The sequence below is a fragment of the Adiantum capillus-veneris genome, chromosome 5 (assembly GCF_014529385.1).
Source record: "Adiantum capillus-veneris isolate H3 chromosome 5, ASM1452938v2, whole genome shotgun sequence".
Taxonomy (NCBI): Eukaryota; Viridiplantae; Streptophyta; class Polypodiopsida; order Polypodiales; family Pteridaceae; genus Adiantum; species Adiantum capillus-veneris.
Genome location: NC_140935.1, coordinates 61,223,118 through 61,245,226, shown reverse-complemented (window position 1 = coordinate 61,245,226; position 22,109 = coordinate 61,223,118).

Here is a 22,109-nt window from a genome sequence, read left to right as displayed (position 1 = left end):
CATTTGTAGCAGGTAGAATTTGATGTGCATGCCACACAATCGACTCAGAGTACTTACTAATAGGAAATAGCCCCATAGTTGTTTTTTTTTCAAAAAATTAAATCAAAAGAATGAAACTGCATCTCCTAGTTGTCTCCAATTTGAGTGTGGAGATTACTAGCTCTAGCAGTGACCAACACAAGTAAGGAAAACTATAGCCATATTCTTTCTTATCCCACATCAACTAGGATCCGCGTGCATCTAATGCACTTTTCACCAAAATGTGTAAACCCAAAGCAATGGCGTGGTAAACAAGAAAATCCATGGGACCAATCACTAAAAATAAAAAAATTTAACTACTGTTAATAGCATCTAGCTGACCAGGTAACCATAAGCCCTATCCAACATTACTTGGTAGAATATCTGTTGAAGATAGAAGCACGTCAAAACCATATGAAAATTTACCATGAGCAGATTGAATCCATTGAGCAATTACGGGTTCGATAAAAAAATGCTTTTTTGGACTCTGGAAGGCTAACAGTACATCGTTATGAACATAAAGCCCTAACGTATGAAAGCACAGCAATAAACTAGCTCAATTTATGTGAGATATTATCACTTCTTTGTGGTCTAACATTCTTGCCAACACATCATCTCTATTTTGATTGGGATCATAATCTCTAAGAAAGAAGATGGCTCCATGTTCAAAATCTCTTGCCATGACAAACCCAACAATGTATTGATGCTGAGTATATAGTGCGGCTTGGGTCATATAATTCTATGCTAAAAAAGCATAGGTGGGTAAGGAATACATATGTTGTGCAACAAGGGAGGTAATGACTCCCAAAGCAGATAAACAAGTCCTAATTGAAAATGGAGAGAATATTAATTGTATCATAAAGTCCCATATGTCCATGCTCCAGCTTATCTCCCGAGGAAATGTGAGCATCCAGATTTTCTTTATTACTATGTCCAATACCAAAGTTAGTTTTATACATATGGCCAACACTTATAAACACAACGGTTGTTGCTAGGTGGTGATGAGAAATATCACTTACCCCACAAACTTTGAGTTTGTGGATGGAATCCCCCAAAAAAAGTTGGAATAATTGTTCGTGCTCCTTGGTCATTATTGAACAAATGGGTGTTAAGAGTCAGGATTTTGCGAGTAAGTACTCCATTGACCCAAAAAAAAAGTCCCAACCCTTAGGGATGCGGGGAAGTAGTCAATAAATTGTTCCATATGACATGCTCACCCCTTGCTTCAAGAATAGCTACATGAATCAATTGGCCTATCCAATCCAGGGAACTCACTCCAAATAAACCCAATAGGTGATGATTAAGACGAGATACAACATTTTCAAACCAAGAGATGCTCAACTTTCATTTCGGTTGGAGGTGTAACAAGCTATCTGGTAGGAATAAAGCAGCAATATCTAGCAAAAAAATGGCTCTCATATAGAGATCTTGGTTATTGCGTAAACCAATAGTGTACCATTAGTTAGACTTTGATTTTTGGTTGACCAAAATGAGGATCCCAAATGGCATGGATAATCCGTGTAATGATTCTCTCCAGGAAGAATGCCCAAGATGTGGTGGTTCCACCTAAAAGGTAACGAGATACTCCCTCTACCCATCCGTGTATAATACCTAGAGCTTTGGGTTGGGTAACATGAGAAACTTTCAATTTGTTGAGCCCAAACTATAGATTCAATAAGTTTCTACCAATAGTTGTGACCATTGAAATGGAACATTAGGCTAAAGGCCCAAACAAACTGAGCCCCTAAGAATAGAAGCCCACATGCAAATATGAAGAACCATATGATTGAATGACTTGAGAAGCCTTTGGACACAAAAAATCTCACAGCCCCATCCACTGATTGACATTCAACTTTGTGCAAGGTTTCCTCTGATGATGTGGCTCAATGCTCCCTATTCACTTACACTTCCCCTTACATTTGATTGCATCTTTGAGTTGAAATGGAATATAGCCACTAAAATAGAGTTTTACATCTACCCCCAAGAATACGTGATCCCAAGAAAATACCTGGTAGGTGTCCCCCCTCCCGGGGCTGTTCCAAGGAAAGCAAAAACCACGACTTGTTTTGTCAGGTATTAGTGGATAGTTATGTGCAAATAAGATGCCTTTCAATAATATTAATGCAATAACATGAATTGTGAATGTGTGGATGCGATGCACCAAAAAATCTGCAGTGCCTAATGGAATTGGAGCTAAGGACACCTTGTCGGCCACTGCTACTAAGTTTCTCCCACCATGGCCAAGCTGGTGAACATACCAAATAAGCCAGCCAAAATGTACCTCAATCATTGTATGTTGAGCAGCTTCCATAACAATTAATGGTAATAAAAGTTCAATAGAAAAATCAATAGCTATTTGAACCAAGAAGCGGGTTAATGTGATTCCTCCCATAACTAGATGTATGTAGAGTGATGTATTTACAAGGAATATCATTTTCAATTGCCTAAATTTTGAGGCACTCTTCAAACCAATCATATACCTTAGCAGGATAGGTAAGCTTATGCGGATCCCTCTTTGTAAACTACACATGAAGATTTGATCACACAGATTAGGCAAGAATAGGTTCTGAGAGCCATTCCCACTCTCAAATAAGGTGTCCTCATTTTCCGGTGCTTCTCCATTTTTTCATAAAGAAGGTGTCATTCATAAATAAGGGGGCGATGATGGAGCTTCAAAAACCTCAAAACTGAATTCCACATGAATCTCATGCTAGCTTGTATCCCCTCCTAGAAATCGATAGTGTTATTGTCTTGGGAAATTTTTTGACCTTATCAATGTACCTATCCCCCAAAATTTGTGTGGAGCAAGTGGAATACATACATGGATTAATATTACCTTGTTTTAATCTAGCTTGTTGAATACTCACAAAATCTTAGATTTTTAGTATATATCGACAAGATACTCTATTTATTTAATTGGTAGTTGAGAAGACATGATGGGCATCAGATCCTCTACCACTATTTTGTAATTACACGAGCCATTAAATGTCCACATATTTGTATCTCTCTTTCCCAATGTGGGCAAGAATTGGTTGAGAACAATTTCATGGATAATTTTTCAATTGGGCATTGAATCAGTAGTATTAGGTAGCAACTTTGTAGAATTTCATTTCATTAGCTTAAATCCAAAGTGGTTAAACCTATTCAACTAAAGCAATTCATTGAGTCTTGAAAAAGACATGTTTTTTTATTCAATTTTTCTTTGATCCGACCAAGCTGCTGGTATAGGGGAAGAGAAAATCCCTTATTATCGAGTTCAATGGGATGTGTAAGAAGGAATTTCCTAAACAACTTGTTTTTGGTACTTAGGCCTCCTAACTTTTTCAATGCACCAAATTCTTATTGGGCATCCGAATTGGGGTTGATGTTGCCAAAAACATCTCTAAACAGATTTCTCGCACCATGCCAAATGTGGCCAAAGAAAAAGATGAGAGCAATTGTGGTGTGACCAAAAGTGAACCAACCCTATGAAATACTTCTCAATACACCATCCAATTTTAAAGTGGCACAATCAAAGTCAAAAGTTTTGCCCCATTAAACACTTCCTAGCATATTTCTTTACGATGGCAGGGTAATTTAAGCTAGTGCCATCTAATTTGCGACCCCAAAAAGTGTACGATTACACCACTTGCTCAACACTGTATTTTGATTCTGCTCGTCTGAATGGTACATCATCTTTACAACACTTTCTCCATCTACCAAGACGATTGGAAATGCTTCAAAGAAGGTTAGCAAATTGCATACAAATAGCTCCTAACCTTCCATACCCAAAAATTGCATGACCTAACCAGATGACAGTTATGCCATCTTCGTTGTCCATTCCACCTATCCTAAACAACCCACCCTTTGTATTACCAATGTAATAATAAAAAGCCAATTCCTCCGGAATCTTTGACCAAACTTGGGATAAGTTGAGATATTTAGCTTCACCTAATCATATGCATCGTTTTATCTTTTGCTGAAAATAACCCTAATCCCATTGATAGTAGGTAGGGCCAAATAATTCAATCGGTGGCAAAAATTATGTACCACATGGTTCCAAAAACCATTAAGGCAGCAAAAAAGATGCGACAATACTACTAGCTAACATGATTTTAATATTTCCCATGTGTAAAGCTTTGTACAACCTCTAGAGAGGGTGAACACTGAGGTGGAACAATCCGGAGAGTATACCTAACACTCTTGCTGCTATGTGATGTGAAACTATCCCACCTGGAATGAATGGTTCAAAGCCCTTGACCCCCCAAGGGGTCTATGGGTTCCACCTTTTCAGTTAATCTAAATGGGTATGAGATGCAAATGCTGGGACCAAATAAACCGGTTACATGAATCACCCCATATGAAAAACAAAGTACTCCTGAAATAAATAGGTGAATTCCAACTATCTTGGGTAAATCCACAAATTGTTTTCCCGCACGATCATTAAAAACTTAGATCTAGGTCCCGATACACTCAATGCCATAGGACAGCTAGAAACAGCAAGCTAGATAGTATGATATAAGCTATGGATACACCTTCATAACTCTAGATACCCGTGTCTATTGCAGTATCTCCTATATAATCCAACCTCCCCAAGATTTTGATACTCCAATGTGAGTCATAAAGGGAATGACAAACATACCTTACCTCCTCATTGGATCAAGAATGAGGTCCAATGGATCAAAGAAAGCTGGTCCATATGAAGCCATCGAGCCCGCACAATTAAATACCAAATCTATATGCATCAGATGTATGAAAATTAGCCGACTAGGGTCGTTTAATACAATGGTGTGAATGCAATACCAAGGCAGACCCATCAAAAACCCCTTCCTTGAATATTGGAGACGACTAACCACTACGTAACATCCTAAGGAAATGAGAGAGAGGTTGTTGCACAAAAAAATGTTAGGGTAGTAGAGTTCGAGGGGAAAAAAAATGTTTTTAATCTTCAATGAGAAACTAATTTTTATTTTTTTGCCTATTTGATTGTACCAAATTCGTAGTTGCATCAAGATAGAAACCTCTCCCTCGGATAGGGATGGAGGCATGAATATTTTAGCATTTTCATTCCCATGTAACAACATAGGGATTGATCCCATTAGGATTGGATAATATTTTCTAGAATTGGAGATCTAGCGACCCATGTTGTAAAGCGTGTTACAATGTGACATAACTTAATATTTCTCCACCCAACTCCTACTTACAACCACAATTGCATGACCACTTCTCTACACCTCCTCTTAGCTTGGTTGGTGCTACCTATTGAGTCGGTTCATCCTTTCTCCCCCTCTTTCTTGCCACGTGCTCTTTGACTCTTGGGCCGTTGGGTTCCTCACCCTCTAATTGCAAGTTGGCGCTCATTATTTGGGGAGTAACCTCTCTCTCTCTCTCTCTCTCTCTCTCTCTCTCTCTCTCTCTCTCTCTCTCCTCCCCCCCCCCCCCCCCCCCCCCCCCACACACACACACACACACACACATACACATTACTAAGGATAGTGTGTTAATATCCTTGTGGTGTTTTTTAACTAGGGAATATTTAACCTAAGGAGCCTTGGGTAAATTATCGGAGTAAAATCAGTAGGGATATCATAAGAGGTGCCTTTAATAAACACCTTACCAGTAGTAGCTAATTAAAGTTCTATGAAGGAAGGCGGGCTCGATCGCCCTGTCATTTTTTCCCTCTTCTATGACCTACTGCAAGTCTGCAATATTGTGCATTACCTTCCTCTTTCCCCTTCTCTCTTGCCCCTCTCTTATCTCTCTATCTCTCCCATCTCCCATTCTCTGTACGAGATGAGGTTGCTGTAGAAACTTGGCCCGCACCTCACTAACTCTCAGAAAGAATGCGGACACTTAATGATGTGGTGCTACTGTATCATCTTCATCTTGAAGCTGGCTTGCAACACTACTATAAAGTGAAATGGCCATGGGCTCCCATCAATATAAAGGTGAGCGTTTTTTGCTCACTTAGCATTGGTACTGTGTGGCTTCTGTGAGCGTGTGAGTACTTGTGTGCTTTGAGAGTGTGACATTTTTTTCCGCAAGGGTGTTGGGTTTAGTTATTGGCTATATGGCTAAAGGCAAAGATAAGCATGGTATTGTAGAGTTGGCCAATCTGACTCCATCTCATATGAGTTATGGACTACTGTCCGATTGATGTGGTATGATTCATTTGATGCTATGGTACCATCCCTCATACTTGTACTATAATGAGACTTCTAATGAGTCTTTTTTTGGCTCTGGATCTTTCATCTTGAAAGTAGCATTCAAATCAGCCTTAAATTCAGCAATATGTCTCTCATTTGGTCCAGTGATCAGCAAATCATCAACATAAAGAAGCACAATGAGAAGTACATCACCCTCACGCTTTACATACAATGTACTTTCTATTGGACTGTTACGAAAGCCTCGTTTAACCAAATGAGTGTCAGCTTTCTCATACCAAGCACGAGGAGATTGCTTCAACCCATACAAAGCCTTCTTACATCTGCACACTTTGTCCTCTTGTCCTTTTATGACAAAACCACGAGGCTGCGTTACATAAACTTCCTCAAATATGTCACCATTCAAGAAAGAAGTAATAATGTCTGATTGATGTACATCCCAACCAAAATGAGCTGCCAATGCACATAGAAAACGTACAGTAGTCATACAACAAGTGAGAGCAAAAGTCTCTTCATAATCTATGCCTTTTTGAAGTGCATAACCTTTTGCAACGGCAGTCGAGCCTTATGGCGATCGATCTCACCATCCGACTTGCGTTTTAACTTGTAAATCCACTTCGTACAAATGGCCTTTTTGCCAGGAGGAAAATCACATAAAGTCCATGTGTCATTTTCTATAAGTGCATCATATTCTAATTGCATGGCAGCCATCCAATTTTCTCAATTTTGTGCTTCATCAAAAGACAGAGGCTCCTCAACATCATGTAAGCTAGACACAGCCAAAGCATAATAATCTGATGCATAAGATGCATGGCGAGAGCCTGAACGAGTACAACTAGACAAAGGTGCATCCAATTTACTGTCACACAAAGTGTGCACCAGCCATTTTGGCTTACCTCTAGCCTGCTGATTTTCAGCCCTTTCCTCATCAAGTACATCATGTACATCTGCATCAGTAATAGGCTGATCTAAAACATTTTTAGAAACCCCCATAGGCTGTACATTTGCCTCATTGGAACTTACATTCGTATTTCCACCACTGAAAAGAGGCAACAAAGTGTCATAAATGTCATGTGAGCTTACATTACTGTCTCTAGTACATGACAGCAAGGGATGAACAGAATCTTCCACAAACATTACATCCCGAGAAACCAGAATATGTTTTTTTTGCGGATGATACAACCTGTAACCTTTGCTTTCAGCACTATAACCAACAAAAATACATTTGACAGCCTTATCATCCAATTTTCTCCGCTGCACTAGTGGCACCAAAGCATATGCCAAACAACCAAAAACACGCATGTGCTCAATAGAAGGCTTTCTATCATACCATGCTTCATATGGAGTAACAGACTGCAAAGATTTTGTAGGACACCTGTTAAGTACATAAGTGGCACACATGATGGCCTCAAGCCAAAAAGAATGCGGCAAAGCTTGACTTTTGACCATACATCGTGCCATTTCCGTCAGTGACCTGTTTTTCCTCTCAGCAACACCATTTTGCTGAGGTGTATACGGCACTGTACAATGGTGTTTTATCCCACCGACTAGCCAAAAATGCATTAAATTCATGAGACATATACTCCCCCCCTCGATCGGAACGGAGGGTGCCCATAGTACATTTCGAGACATTTTCAGCCATAGCCAGAAATTGTTTGAAGCACATACAAACTTTGGACTTTGCTTTAAGCAGAAATACCCATGCATGCCTGGAGTAATCATCAATGAAAGTCACAAAGTACAGGTAATTTCCCAATGACGGAGTTTGCATGGGCCCACAAACATCACTATGCACAAGCTGCAACCTGCATGTGGCCCGAATTGAACCATCCTATGGAACTTTAGAATGCTGCATCTTACCCAAAATACAACCTTCACAAACATGTTTGACGGGTGCTTCAAGAGGCGGCAAAGAAGCAACCATATCAGATTTCTGCAAACGCAGTAAGCTGGCAAAATTCAGATGACCAAAACATGCATGCCAAAGTTTTGCATCTAAAATAGCCCTTGAATTTGCAACAGCATTTGCAAAATTTTGTCCACACTTGTCATACAAAGTGAGCTTATACAGCCCACGGCACAAAAGCCCAGGTGCAACAATTTTATCGCCAAAACTAAGATCATGAACTGTACATTTGACTACAAGTCCAAGTCTAGCAAGTGCGGATACAGACAAGAGATTCTTCTTGATCCCAGGTACATAAAGTGCATCAACAAGTCTGAAGGAACTGACATTACCAGCAGTGAGCACAATCTTTCCAACTCCCTGAACTGGAGAAGAGGCGTTGTTGGCACAAGTGACTGAATTCCCATGAGGGACAGACTCGAGAGAGGTAAACAATTCACGATGTGAGGTAATGTGCTTTGTAGCACCACTGTCGAAATACCACACATGTGAATCTGCAGCAACTGACAAGCATGCATCATGGATAGCAAGATTTTAAGTGCACTCTGCACTAAAAGCCCATTCTGCATCAACATCAGCAACACATTCTCCTTTCACAGAAGACTCAACGATGGCTGCATTTGTAGTGGAACTAGCATTTGCAGTGGAACCACCCTCTTTCTTCTTAGCCTCTTTGGCCTTCAACTTAGGACACGACTTGATCAAGTGATCATTGGCTTTACAATAATGGCAACGCATCTTCTTTTTTCCCTTATCACCAGAATTTCCAGACGAATTGCTGCCAGCATAAGCATTAGAAACATAATTTTTGCCACTCGCAGCAGAACCATAAGAAGTGGCTGCATTGCTGTTACCACCCTTTCTTTGAGAAGCAATAAAAGCCTGTTCAATTGCACGCTGTCTAGTCCTGTTTTTTTTGGAAAGTGACTCTTGTAATAGCAATGTGCATAATGCATCAAACTTGACAACTTCTAGATTTCCTTGGGTCATAAGTCTCCAAGTACTAGCAAAAGTCTGGTAAGAATATGGTAAGGCATCAAGAACAGTCTGCACAAGGGAACTGTCCGAAATGACTTCACCTGCAGAAATGAGTTGCTCATTGATATCCTTGACACTAGCAAGGAAATTGTCCATATCATCTTCCTCATGCATAATCTTCGACTCTAGCTCTTTACGCAGCAAAGCAATTTTAGCCTCATTGCGGCTTGCATAAAGACCTGCTAGAATATCCCAAGCCTGTTTTGCAGATTTTGCTGAACGGATGTGAGGAATAATGGTGCGCTTCACAGAAAACGCAATCAATGCATGAGCCTGCGCATCCTTAACATCCCAACGAGCTTGTTCTGCCGTAGGCAAAACAACTCTGACAGCTGCAATCCTTGCAGCAAGACCTGCAACATCCTCAACATCGCCTACATCTTCAGAACCAGGACGCACATCAATGCCCTGCACAATGTTCCAGACACCTTTTGACACAAGAACATGTTGCATCATATAAGCCCACATAGGGTAGTTGTCCCCATCCAACCTGTCTTCAACAGCAAACATCTTGAACACATCTGTGTTGTTGTTGTCAGCCATGGTAAATGATGTACCTGATGTGAAAACTGCCCGAAAATAGGAGAAATAGAGCGGGAACAACACGTGATATATAGCACAAACCGTAGAAGACTGTAAGGCACCTCTTATGCAAAAAATGGCACTGACAGAATTTTTGCACAAAATGACGAAGTAGCCTGTGCAGTATTGCCTGTAGTGGAAACAGAGGCCGAAATGAGCCCAAATCAAAATTCTGAGCAGAGCAAGCTCTACGAGTTCTCCCAAAATATTTGTCGACCTGCGAACGCTTGCCAAAACTCACTGAAATCGGAGAAAGTGAGCAGGCGCGTGCTGGAGCAGCTGGCGACTAAGCCCGGGAGGATGTGACCTGCTCTTATACCGATTGTTGGAATTAGGGTTGCAGAGAAACACACACAGCTTGGAGAAGATGAAGGAAGCACAAGGCACACAATAGAGAGTGTATTAATTAGTGTGCAATGGAAAGATAGATAGCCCTAGAGTGATGGGCGTATATACAATGCACGGGGGAAAAAATCTCCTAAAGAGGGAAAAAATGCCCCGGCGGTCCTAGTGTGTTCACACACATCACTACCACATGTATATGGTAACAATTTATAAGAACCAGAACCAATAGAGTATGATTTAAGTTTAGGCTCATACTTCAAAGCAATCAACTGAGTTTGAAATGAAACGGTTACTCATAATGAATGACCAAATCACTAAATGAATCTTTCTAGTAATGATTATACAAACTAATCATTGCATGAATACCATGTCACGGACTCGGGGGATGCACTCTATATACAAAACAGGACGCCACGTGTAAGCGAACAACTTTGATAAAACCCCTCTATACGACTCATATTAGGGAATATGAACCCCCTTTCTACGCTTATACAACAATCAATGAACAAAACTATCATACACTTATCTTACATATAAAATTTAGGTCTGTTACCATATACATGTGGTAGTGATGTGTGTGAACACACTAGGACCGCCGGGGCATTTTTTCCCTCTTTAGGAGGTTTTTTTCCCCCGTGCATTGTATATACGCCCATCACTCTAGGGCTATCTATCTTTCCATTGCACACTATGTAACACACTCTCTATTGTGTGCCTTGAGTTTCCTTCGTCTTCTCCAAGCTGTGTGTGTTTCTCGGCAACCCTAATTCCAACAATTGGTATCAAAGCAGGTCACGTCCTCCCGGGCCTAGTCGCCAACTGCTCCAGCACATGCCTGCTCACTTTCTCCAATTTCAGTGAGCTTTGGTGAGCGTTCGCAGGTCGACAAATATTTTGGGCGAGCTCGAAGAGCCCGGTCTGCTCAGAATTTTGATTTGGGCTCATTTCGGCCTCCGTTTCCACTACAAGCAGTACAGCACAGGCTATTTCGTCATTTTGTGCAGATTTTCTGTCAGTGCCGTTTTCTGCATAACACGTGCCTTATAGTCTTCTACGGTTTGTGCTATATAGCACAAGTTGTTCCCGCTCCATTTCTCCTATTTTCGGGCAGTTTTCACATCAGGTGCAGCATTTACCATGGCTGACAACAACAACACAGATGTGTTCAAGATGTTTGTTGTTGAAGACAGGTTGGATGGGGACAACTACCCTATGTGGGCTTATATGATGCAACATGTTCTTGTGTCAAAAGGTGTCTGGAACATTGTGCAGGGCATTGATGTGCGTCCTGGTTCTGAAGATGTAGGCGATGTTGAGGATGTTGCAGGTCTTGCTGCAAGGATTGCAGCTGTTAGAGTTGTTTTGCCTACGGCAGAACAAGCTCGTTGGGATGTTAAGGATGCGCAGGCTCATGCATTGATTGCGTTTTCTGTGAAGCGCACCATTATTCCTCACATCCGTTCAGCAAAATCTGCAAAACAGGCTTGGGATATTCTAGCAGGTCTTTATGCAAGCCGCAATGAGGCTAAAATTGCTTTGCTGCGTAAAGAGCTAGAGTCGAAGATTATGCATGAGGAAGATGATATGGACACTTTCCTTGCTAGTGTCAAGGATATCAATGAGCAACTCATTTCTGCAGGTGAAGTCATTTCGGACAGTTCCCTTGTGCAGACTGTTCTTGATGCCTTACCATATTCTTACCAGACTTTTGCTAGTACTTGGAGACTTATGACCCAAGGAAATCTAGAAGTTGTCAAGTTTGATGCATTATGCACATTGCTATTACAAGAGTCACTTTCCAAAAAAAACAGGACTAGACAGCGTGCAATTGAACAGGCTTTTATTGCTTCTCAAAGAAAGGGTGGTAACAGCAATGCAGCCACTTCTTATGGTTCTGCTGCGAGTGGCAAAAATTATGTTTCTAATGCTTATGCTGGCAGCAATTCGTCTGGAAATTCTGGTGATAAGGGAAAAAAGAAGATGCGTTGCCATTATTGTAAAGCCAATGATCACTTGATCAAGTCGTGTCCTAAGTTGAAGGCCAAAGAGGCTAAGAAGAAAGAGGGTGGTTCCACTGCAAATGCTAGTTCCACTACAAATGCAGCCATCGTTGAGTCTTCTGTGAAAGGAGAATGTGTTGCTGATGTTGATGCAGAATGGGCTTTTAGTGCAGAGTGCACTTAAAATCTTGCTATCCATGATGCATGCTTGTCAGTTGCTGCAGATTCACATGTGTGGTATTTCGACAGTGGTGCTACAAAGCACATTACCTCACATCGTGAATTGTTTACCTCTCTCGAGTCTGTCCCTCATGGGAATTCAGTCACTTGTGCCAACAACGCCTCTTATCCAGTTCAGGGAGTTGGAAAGATTGTGCTCACTGATGCTAATGGCAGTTCCTTCACACTTGTTGATGCACTTTATGTACCTGGGATCAAGAAGAATCTCTTGTCTGTATCCGCACTTGCTAGACTTGGACTTGTAGTCAAATTTGTGGATGACAGATGTACAGTTCATGATCTCAGTTTTGGTGATGAAATTGTTGCATCTGGGCTTTTGTGCCGTGGGCTGTATAAGCTCACTTTGTATGACAAGTGTGGACAAAATTTTGCAAATGCTGTTGCAGATTCAAGGGCTATTTCAGATGCAAAAATTTGGCATGCACGTTTTGGTCATCTGAATTTTGCCAGTTTGCTGCGTTTGCAGAAATCTGATATGGTTGCTTCTTTGCCGCCTCTTGAAGCACCTGTCAAACATGTTTGTGAAGGCTGTATTCTGGGTAAAATGCAGCGTTCTATGTTTCCAAAGGATGGTTCAGTTAGGGCCACATGCAGGTTGCAACTTGTGCATAGTGATGTTTGTGGGCCCATGCAAACTCCGTCCTTGGGCAATTACCTGTACTTCGTGACTTTCATTGATGATTACTCCAGGCCGCATTCTTTTTGGCTTGAGGCCATCATGTGTGCCACTTATGTACTTAACAGGTGTCCTACGAAAGCTTTGCAGTCTATTACTCCATATGAAGCATGGCATGATAGAAAACCTTCTATTGAGCACATGCGTGTTTTTGGCTGTTTGGCATATGCTTTGGTGCCACAAGTGCAGCGCAAAAAATTGGATGATAAGGCTGTCAAATGTATTTTTGTTGGTTATAGTGCTGAAAGCAAAGGTTACAGGTTGTATCATCCGCAAACAAAACGTATTCTGGTTTCACGGGATGTAGTGTTTGTGGAAGACTCTGTTCAGCCCTTGCTGTCATGTACTAGAGACAATAATGTAAGCTCACAGGACATTTATGACACTTTGTTGCCTCTTTTCAGTGGTGGAAATATGAATGTAAGTTCCAATGAGGCAAATGTACAGCCTATGGGGGTTTTTGAAAATGTTTTAGAACAGCCTATTACTGATGCAGATGTACATGATGTACTTGATGAGGAAAGGGCTGAAAATGAGCAGGCTAGAGGTATGCCAAAATGGCTGGTGCACACTTTGCGTGACAGTAAATTGGATGCACCTTTATCTAGTCGTACTCGTTCAGGCTCTCACCATGCATCTTATGCATCAGATTGTTATGCTTTGGCTGTGTCTAGTTTACATGATGTTGAGGAGCCTCTGTCTTTTGATGAAGCAAAGAATTCAGAAAATTGGGTTGCTGCCATGAAATCAGAATATGATGCACTTATAGAGAATGACACATGGACTTTATGTGATTTGCCTTCTGGCAAAAAGGCCATTGGTACGAAGTGGGTTTACAAGTTGAAACGCAAGCCGGATGGTGAGATCGATCGCCATAAGGCTCGACTTGTTGCAAAGGGTTATGCACAACAAAAAGGCATAGATTATGAAGATACTTTTGCTCCCACTTGTCGTATGACTACTGTGCGTTTTCTATGTGCAATGGCAGCTCATTTTGGTTGGGATGTACATCAATCAGACATTGTTACTGCTTTCTTGAATGGTGACATATTTGAGGAAGTTTATGTAACGCAGCCTCGCGGTTTTGTCATAAAAGGACAAGAGGACAATGTGTGCAAATGTAAGAAGGCTTTGTATGGGTTGAAGCAATCTCCTCGTGCTTGGTATGAGAAAGCTGACACTCATTTGGTTAAACGAGGCTTTCATAACAGTCCAACAGAAAGCACATTGTATGTAAAGCGTGAGGATGATGTATTTCTCATTGTGGTTCTTTATGTTGATGATTTGCTGATCACTAGACCAAATGAGAGACATATTGCTGAATTTAAGGCTGATTTGAATGCTACTTTCAAGATGAAAGATTTGGGGCTGTTGCATCATTACTTGGGTATACAGTTTAAGCAGTGTGATGGTGGTATTGCCTTGTGTCACAAAAGTTACATAGAGACATTGCTATGTAAGTTTGGACTTGAGGATTGCAAACCTATTTCCACTCCCATGGAAACAGGTTTGAAGTTGAGTCTACATGATGCTAGCGATCCTGCTGATGTTACTCTTTACCAAACTGCTGTTGGCTGCCTCATTTATGTATGCAACACGAGGCCAGATATTCAGTTTGCAATCTCGCAGGTCAGCAGATTTATGCATAGCCCAGGGTCTAAGCATTGGCAAGCTGTCAAGAGGATTTTCCGCTACCTTAGTGGCACTTTACATCTTGGCTTGTTTTATCCCAAGGGGGGATCATTGCCGCCAGACTTACATGCTTTTTCGGACTCAGATTGGGCTGGTTGTTTTGACACGCGAGTGTCCACAAGTGGTTTTTGTTTCATGCTTGGCAGTTCATGTATATCATGGTTGAGCAAGAAGAAACCTACTGTGGCCACTTCGAGTTGTGAGGCTGAGTACAGGGCAGTCTTCACAGCTACGGTTGAGTGTGTATGGCTCAGACGCCTTATGGCTGACTTGGGTGTTGGACGTGACACTGCCAACACTATCTACACTGACAGTCAGAGCGCATTGGCAGTTGCGAGGAACCCAGTTTTTCATGCTCGCACAAAGCACATTGAGGTGCATTACCACTATGTCAGGGAGAGGCTCTCAGCAGGAGAGATCAGCTTGGCTTATGTGCCAACACAGGACAACCTTGCAGATCTTTTCACAAAGGCATTGTCTCGTGAGAAGCTTGAAGCTTTCCGCAAAGCTTTGGGCTTACTCCCCTTTGTGGACTGATCCTGTCCTCAGGGCATGGCACTTCCCTTTACTCATGTGCCAGCTCTCGTTCACCGCATCACTCCAGGGGGGATTTGTTACCATATACATGTGGTAGTGATGTGTGTGAACACACTAGGACCGCCAGGGCATTTTTTCCCTCTTTAGGAGGTTTTTTTCCCCCGTGCATTGTATATACGCCCATCACTCTAGGGCTATCTATCTTTCCATTGCACACTAAGTAACACACTCTCTATTGTGTGCCTTGAGTTTCCTTCGTCTTCTCCAAGCTGTGTGTGTTTCTCTGCAACCCTAATTCCAACAATGTCTCACAGATCTAACCGAGTAAAACTAGTCAAAGAGTGTGTAGCATAGTGACTGGCAACGTACCAAGGAACCACTTATGTTGATAACTAGATGAAACTTCAATGTGTCTTAGTTTGACTTTCAAACTATGTGCCCGATGAATCGGCACTCTGGCTACTCATCCAATTCTGACAAATCTGCACTCTGTCTACTCATCCAATTCTGACCCATCCAAAGCTAGTGTAAACCAACACTTGACGTGCTCCAAATCAGCCCTTATTTATGACCGTCTTGATGCAATATTTTATGTGTGACTTGATAAAAACTTCCCCAAAATTCATTTGAGTTCTAGTACACACCGGTGACCAATTTTTACAATCAATAGGCCCGAGTCAGCAGGTCCCCCCCCCCCCCCCCCCCCAAGTATGATACCCCCCTCCCTTATTTTTAAGCTTGGGAGATAAATTATTGGGGGCCTACCCCTAACTTATACGCTTATGTAACTTGTAAAAAAAAACCCTTCCTTGCATTTATGTGGTGCAATAAGTTTTCCATGGTGAATCCCCCGGGGTCACAGATGGTGCACACAAACTCGAGGTAGGAAAGAAGTGGGGCATTCATGGTGCAAGTGCATATAGCTATGGAAAGGGTGCAGGATCCTTCACTTTGACTATCATGTCTTGCTCCTTGGCTTGGAGAGCTCCCTGAGCCATCGTTTGTGGAGTCACCTCCTACACAAAAACCTTCTTCTCTACTTTCTTCTCCATTGAATATGGTTGCTTGTCTACCAAAAATCCTAAAGTTATCATCCTTTGACTTGCAAATATCAACAAGTGAGTACTCTCTCTCCACCCAAGATTGTTTGCAGGATTTCTGTATGGGCAAATAGAAAAAGAAGTTGTTAGAGAAGATGGTGAAAAATTTAGAGTAGAAGATGATGGAGATTGAGGCACTTTTGAGTCCAATTGCAGAAACTTTGTGCTCAGTGCCACATCACAAGATTGGCAAGTATGTTTTCTAGAGAAAAGGAACAAGTGTTGCTCAAATTTTGGAGTATGGAAGTCGTGTTGGAGGCTGCAAAAGTTCCTTTTGATGCATAAATTATCCAATAGGTCATAAAAAACTTTAACCCAGATATGGGGACCATTAAAATTAATGGTAGTCTAGTGCAAGCTACAACAATAGCATTATCTTTGTTCTACATTTGTCATTTTGTACTCAGCCCATGACGAGGTCAGCCAGTTTCTAAAGGTGGATACCCAGGCCAAAAAGAAGTGTAAGATTGGTGGACAAGGCATTCCAATAGTTGCATTGCAATGTAGACCAGTATATAAATTCATTGTTAAAGCTATTAGCCTCAAGAACAACCCAACCTATGTTTCGGAAAAGCTATTGAGCAGGCTACTGACTAAGATTAGAAATCCCAAAGCTAAGATAGGTATAGATCAGCTCTTGTATAACAGCCTCATGTAGCAAACTTCTAAGGTCAAAACATATAATCTGTTCAAGGCATGGTATGATTGGCACAATTTCTCTATTGGGACACTTGCAAACCAGCACATGTCAATACCAAGAAGGTTTAGAAGAAGGTTCTGGGGGTACCCATGAAAGAGAAGTAGACTAGCTAGCTTGAGACCTTAGACTCAAACAAGAACTAGAGCAGACTCCTGAAGGCAAGGATAAAGAGCTACTGTTGGATCTAAAAGACTGGCAACTCAATTAGACGCAAGTCCATCTTACAAGAAATGAAAAACCATAGACTTATTGGTGTAGCTCTAGGCAAAGCTAAAGACGCCCACAAAGGAAAAGATGATTGGTAATTACCAGTCCAAGGATACTTTAGTGGACAAAGAATTTGAGTTGCCTAGTACCCCACCTAAGAGCACAACATGAATAAAGACACCCAATGACCACAACAAGGATAGTGTACCAATGAATATATCCGAGACTCAGCCAGTTTTTTATAAGGCCACTGAATAATGTGTTGCAAGTACTTCTCAAGCTTAGACGGACATAGTGGTACACTAGCTATCTCAACTAGTTTGACTTGATAGGCTTCAACGGTTACATTGAAAGAAACCACTGAAAGGGAATTGGTGCCAAAGAATGTAGACAAATCATTAGTGCCCTATCACACTCTAGTCTAAATTTATGAAGCTAACCACACTAATATAGACATAATCACAAATGGTTGTGTGTCAAATGTCCAGGCTGGGTGAAATATGATCGTGAATGCTCTAGGGTAGGTGATGGAGATGTAGGGCTCAACTGTGAGTTTGGAGTTGATGGTCTTGCAAGCAAAACTTAAAAAGTCTAAGAAAAAACATGATGAGCTGAGAAAAGAAACTATCAAATCAAAGGAACGGATGTTGCATCATCAAATTGAGCATAATAAAGATGCACAATTAATCACTACCCTCAAGAGGAAGATAGATTAGTTGAAAACTAATAATGTGGTCATGGGAGAGGAAACAAAGGCATCTAAGCAAACATCACACAAGTTTAGGAGATTGCTAGATAGGAAAATAGCTGCTTTCAGTACACTTTAGTGAGACTCACACGTCATGAAAAAGGCCGTATTGGATATGTATATCTATCAATAGTGAGTAGAAATCACTGGTGTAGATGGGGATTTGACTTTGAATTCAAGTAAACTAAAAAATTTCATTGGATCTATCTAGTTTGACTTGCAAAGGAGTACACCACAACTCTAGTTAATAAAGCGTTAATGAAATATATGAGGAATCGCAAATGTGACAAAAATGTTCGATCTACTTGTGCAATTCATGCAATAGTTGGCCAAGGGCCCTGCTAATGAGAAAACTAGGGTTTCTTTAGCCCTTCTGCTTGGGAAAAACACCCTTGGTCTGCAAGAGGAAGGCTCCAATTTGGAGGTGCTTCCCCTTCTCTCTCTAAAAGAGGTGGATGATTTGTTAAAAAAAATTAGTTGTCCAACTTTTAAGGGGAGGAAAAGAAGCACAACAATGATACATTGAATATATTCCTAAGGAAATGGGATGATATTTAGGATCTTAGACAAACTCCAAATGAAATCCACACACTACAAACAAGTTTAACACTAGAGTATAAATCCTATTGAATGGTGGATGTTGCTCGAGGAGAAGGGCATCATACCACATATATGGGTGACCTTCGAGGATGTATTTAGGAAAGAAATATTTTCCACTAACAAAACATATAGAAATTGGATGGCATGAGACAAGTACTCTATCGGCAAAAGACATTACTTGAGTACATTTCAACTATCATGTTGTGATCCTCAAGGTGGAGGGTTTAGACACCTTTGAGTAGGTACATGGGTTCATCCGTGGGTTAAAATTAGAGCTTAAGAAGCACATTAAAACCCAAAATCCCAAGACATTGAAGGAATCTAAAATGCAAGCTCATATCCATGATGATCCATATGAAAAAACATTGCATAGCACACACATGCCTGACACCGCATGCAAATGCACAAGCATCCCATGTTTATAATAAGAGAAAATTTGTGGTAGCAGCATGTGATGCATCCAGAAATCCCAAGGGGCCTAGGGGTCATCTCTCTAGTGAAGAGTCTAAGGAAGCAAAGAAGAAAAAAATATGTTTTGATTGCTTACAAAGTGGACATGGCAAAAAGGATTGCTTACAAAGTGGACATGGAAAAAAGGATTGTGGAAACTCTATTGCCCAAGGTAAGAGGTTTACACGGTGAAATTGGTTCCCTTGAGTCCTCTTCTTACTTTTCCAATGTGGAAGTAGCATGCATCAAAGCGATGCACGAGTGCTATCTTATGGATTTTATGTGGTGACGGACCTTTGGTCCACATGAGTTGGTGTATATGCATGGGTTTATACAAGGTCATAGGGTAAGAATCTTGGTAGACAAAGTTACATCAATCAATTTCATTAACTATAAGTTAGTAAAAAGGCTCAATTTTCCCAAGACCCATAGTTTGCATAGCTACATGGTAGCCACAATTAATGGCCATGATGCAAAGATGTGGGATACACATGTAAAGGGTGTACCACTAGAGATTCAGGGGGTATCATATGTCTTTGGATTTTCAAGTCATGAATATGGATTAAGCAGATGTGGTACTAAGCTGGGAGTGGTTATACAGGTTAGGGTCTTCATTAAAGCTTAGCTAGCTATGAGAATAATAGCTTTACTTTCTCTAATGACCACCTTAATGGCTACTAAAATAATTAAAATTGCTACTTACATAGTACATATACAAAATGCTTAGTACATATATAAAATGCATGGTACAAAGAAACTCTAAAGAGCAAAAAACAGCAGAGGAAAGGACAACAAGAAGAGAAGTAAAAATATATATGAATGCACACTCGAATCACCTCTTTATAAATAGATGCAAAAAGTCTTTTGACTTTTCAATGTCATGGGATTTTTCATTTCCTAAACTCAAACTTCACTTATTCATTTGATATGTTTTGAAAGGATTTTTATTTTTATTTTTAAATGGGGACCCTACAAGCTTGATGTTTGAATCCAATGGTGTGCATGTGCTATTGTTGGAGGAAAAGGATGTGCATTCCTCACCACTTATTTTCATATTTAAGCTTATGAAGCTCTCTTCTCAAGATGAAATAGGAAAACTCTATTTGTGTTACTCACTTTGTCATTTTTTGTCAAATGTTAATAATGGTTTGATAAATGATGATTCCTCGATGCCGCATTCTTCTCTCTTTTCTCTTCCATATCTTGCTACATATTTATCACCAAAACAAGCAAATGTCGCTTTTAAATTGAAAGAATTGTTAATGAAATACAAAGATGTGTTTTCAAACAATTTACCACTAGGGTTATTACTGACACATTCATGCAACATGGCATAGGTGTAGTTACATGTACTACAAGTCATTATGATGTTATTGAGGTGGAATGTCAGCTAATGGCGCTTATGGAGAGCACTTACAACATCTAAAGAAAGTGCTTGAATGACTACGGTACAAAAAGTTTATGTAAAATTTTCCAGCAACACTAGTCCCAGAGGTCAATTTAGAATCTGAAGAGGAGCCTCTCAATTTGTTTTAGATTGATAAATTTCAGCCACACATCAGAAATGTAGATATTGGAAACAGTCCCCCATTGGAAGATAGTCTAGCAACAGAACTCATAATTACCAAGCTCAGCTACTACAATCATTGCACAATGGAAAAACAATTAGAGGCCGAATCCGGCAGCTATAAATAGGGCCCAATACTTCATTTGACGGGTTATCATTGTGTTATATTGCTATTGTATTGTGCCACCATTGTATTGTACTATTGTCTAGTGCCATTCCTAGAGTTCATCTTGCTCTTGTATTCTTTTGGCTATTAAAGCTCAGAGAAATCCTTTGACTCATGCCATTGTATTCCATTCTAGTTGTATTGATTTGGATACACATTCCATTTCTAGTTCTAGTATGTTCATCATTTCCATTTTAGTGTCATTGTCTCTATTTAATCAATTGTCTGAAGTCTGCCTACCTGACCTCGTTTAACTCTACTAACTCAACTTGGAATAGTTTTCCCAAGAGATCAACTCATTTTATTTAGTTTTGTACAAATGGGAGTTTCTCCTCCTAGTGGGAAATCTCTCGTGGGAAATCTCTCATTTTGACTTTGTGGTGTTTGATTCCACGTGGGCTTGCTTTTGGTTTTAAGGTTGGGCATTATCTGCCCTAGCATGTACCGGATTACTTCTCTCTCCTCCCCCTCTTTTCACCATGCGAATGTAATTCCTATTGGATCTTCTCTCTTCATCCTCTATATGCAATGATATCATGGGCTCCTACAGTAGTGATGTTGGGTACTACCCTTTGAGCAACTATGGATTATGGCTCCATCACCCATGTAGACTTTGGATTCTATTGTTGTTGGATGATATTATGTGGCACTACTACTTCAAGGACATGGTGAGACATTCTTGCCTAGCTCTAATTCTCTAAGTAGGGTCCTCTTTCCCTCATGTTGTTTAACTTGTATATGGCATGACTTGGTTCATGTGTGCTTTGGAGGGTACCCCTCATATGTATTGGTTTTTGACAATGGAGGATGAGGCTACTTGCAATAGCTTGGTATACTTATGAGCTAGCATGAAGAAGAGGAGGCTGCCATTGTCTACTCCCCCCAACCTCTATTTAAAGATGAAGGATTTCCTCCCTTTTTATTCTTGAATACTATATTTATTTTAGTTTAGAATCAATGCACATATGTATTCACTCTATTGCGCTTGCACTTGAGGGAGGAAAATATAAGGTGAAGGATTTTTTTGATATTCACTACAAAGCATGGAGATGGATGATACCTTTTCTTCTTCGCAGGTATCAGTTAACTTTTCCCAATTTTTGGTCTATGGCAGTAATTGACTATCTCAAATTATGTAAAATTTGGCATTGGGCTTATGACTTGCTAATTTTGAGTTGATGAACTACCTATTATTTCTTCTTAAAAGGAAGAGTGGATCGTTTCTAAATCTCATATTGAGCAAGTCTTGATTGTGGTGCTCTTTTTGAAAGATTTACAAGGTATATTTTTGTAGGGTTGTTGGAGTTCTATTTTTGAATATATTGATCAAGGATGACCTAAACTTTTTTTATTAAAAGTAACATACAATGAATCTTCACTTATAGTTTAAACTA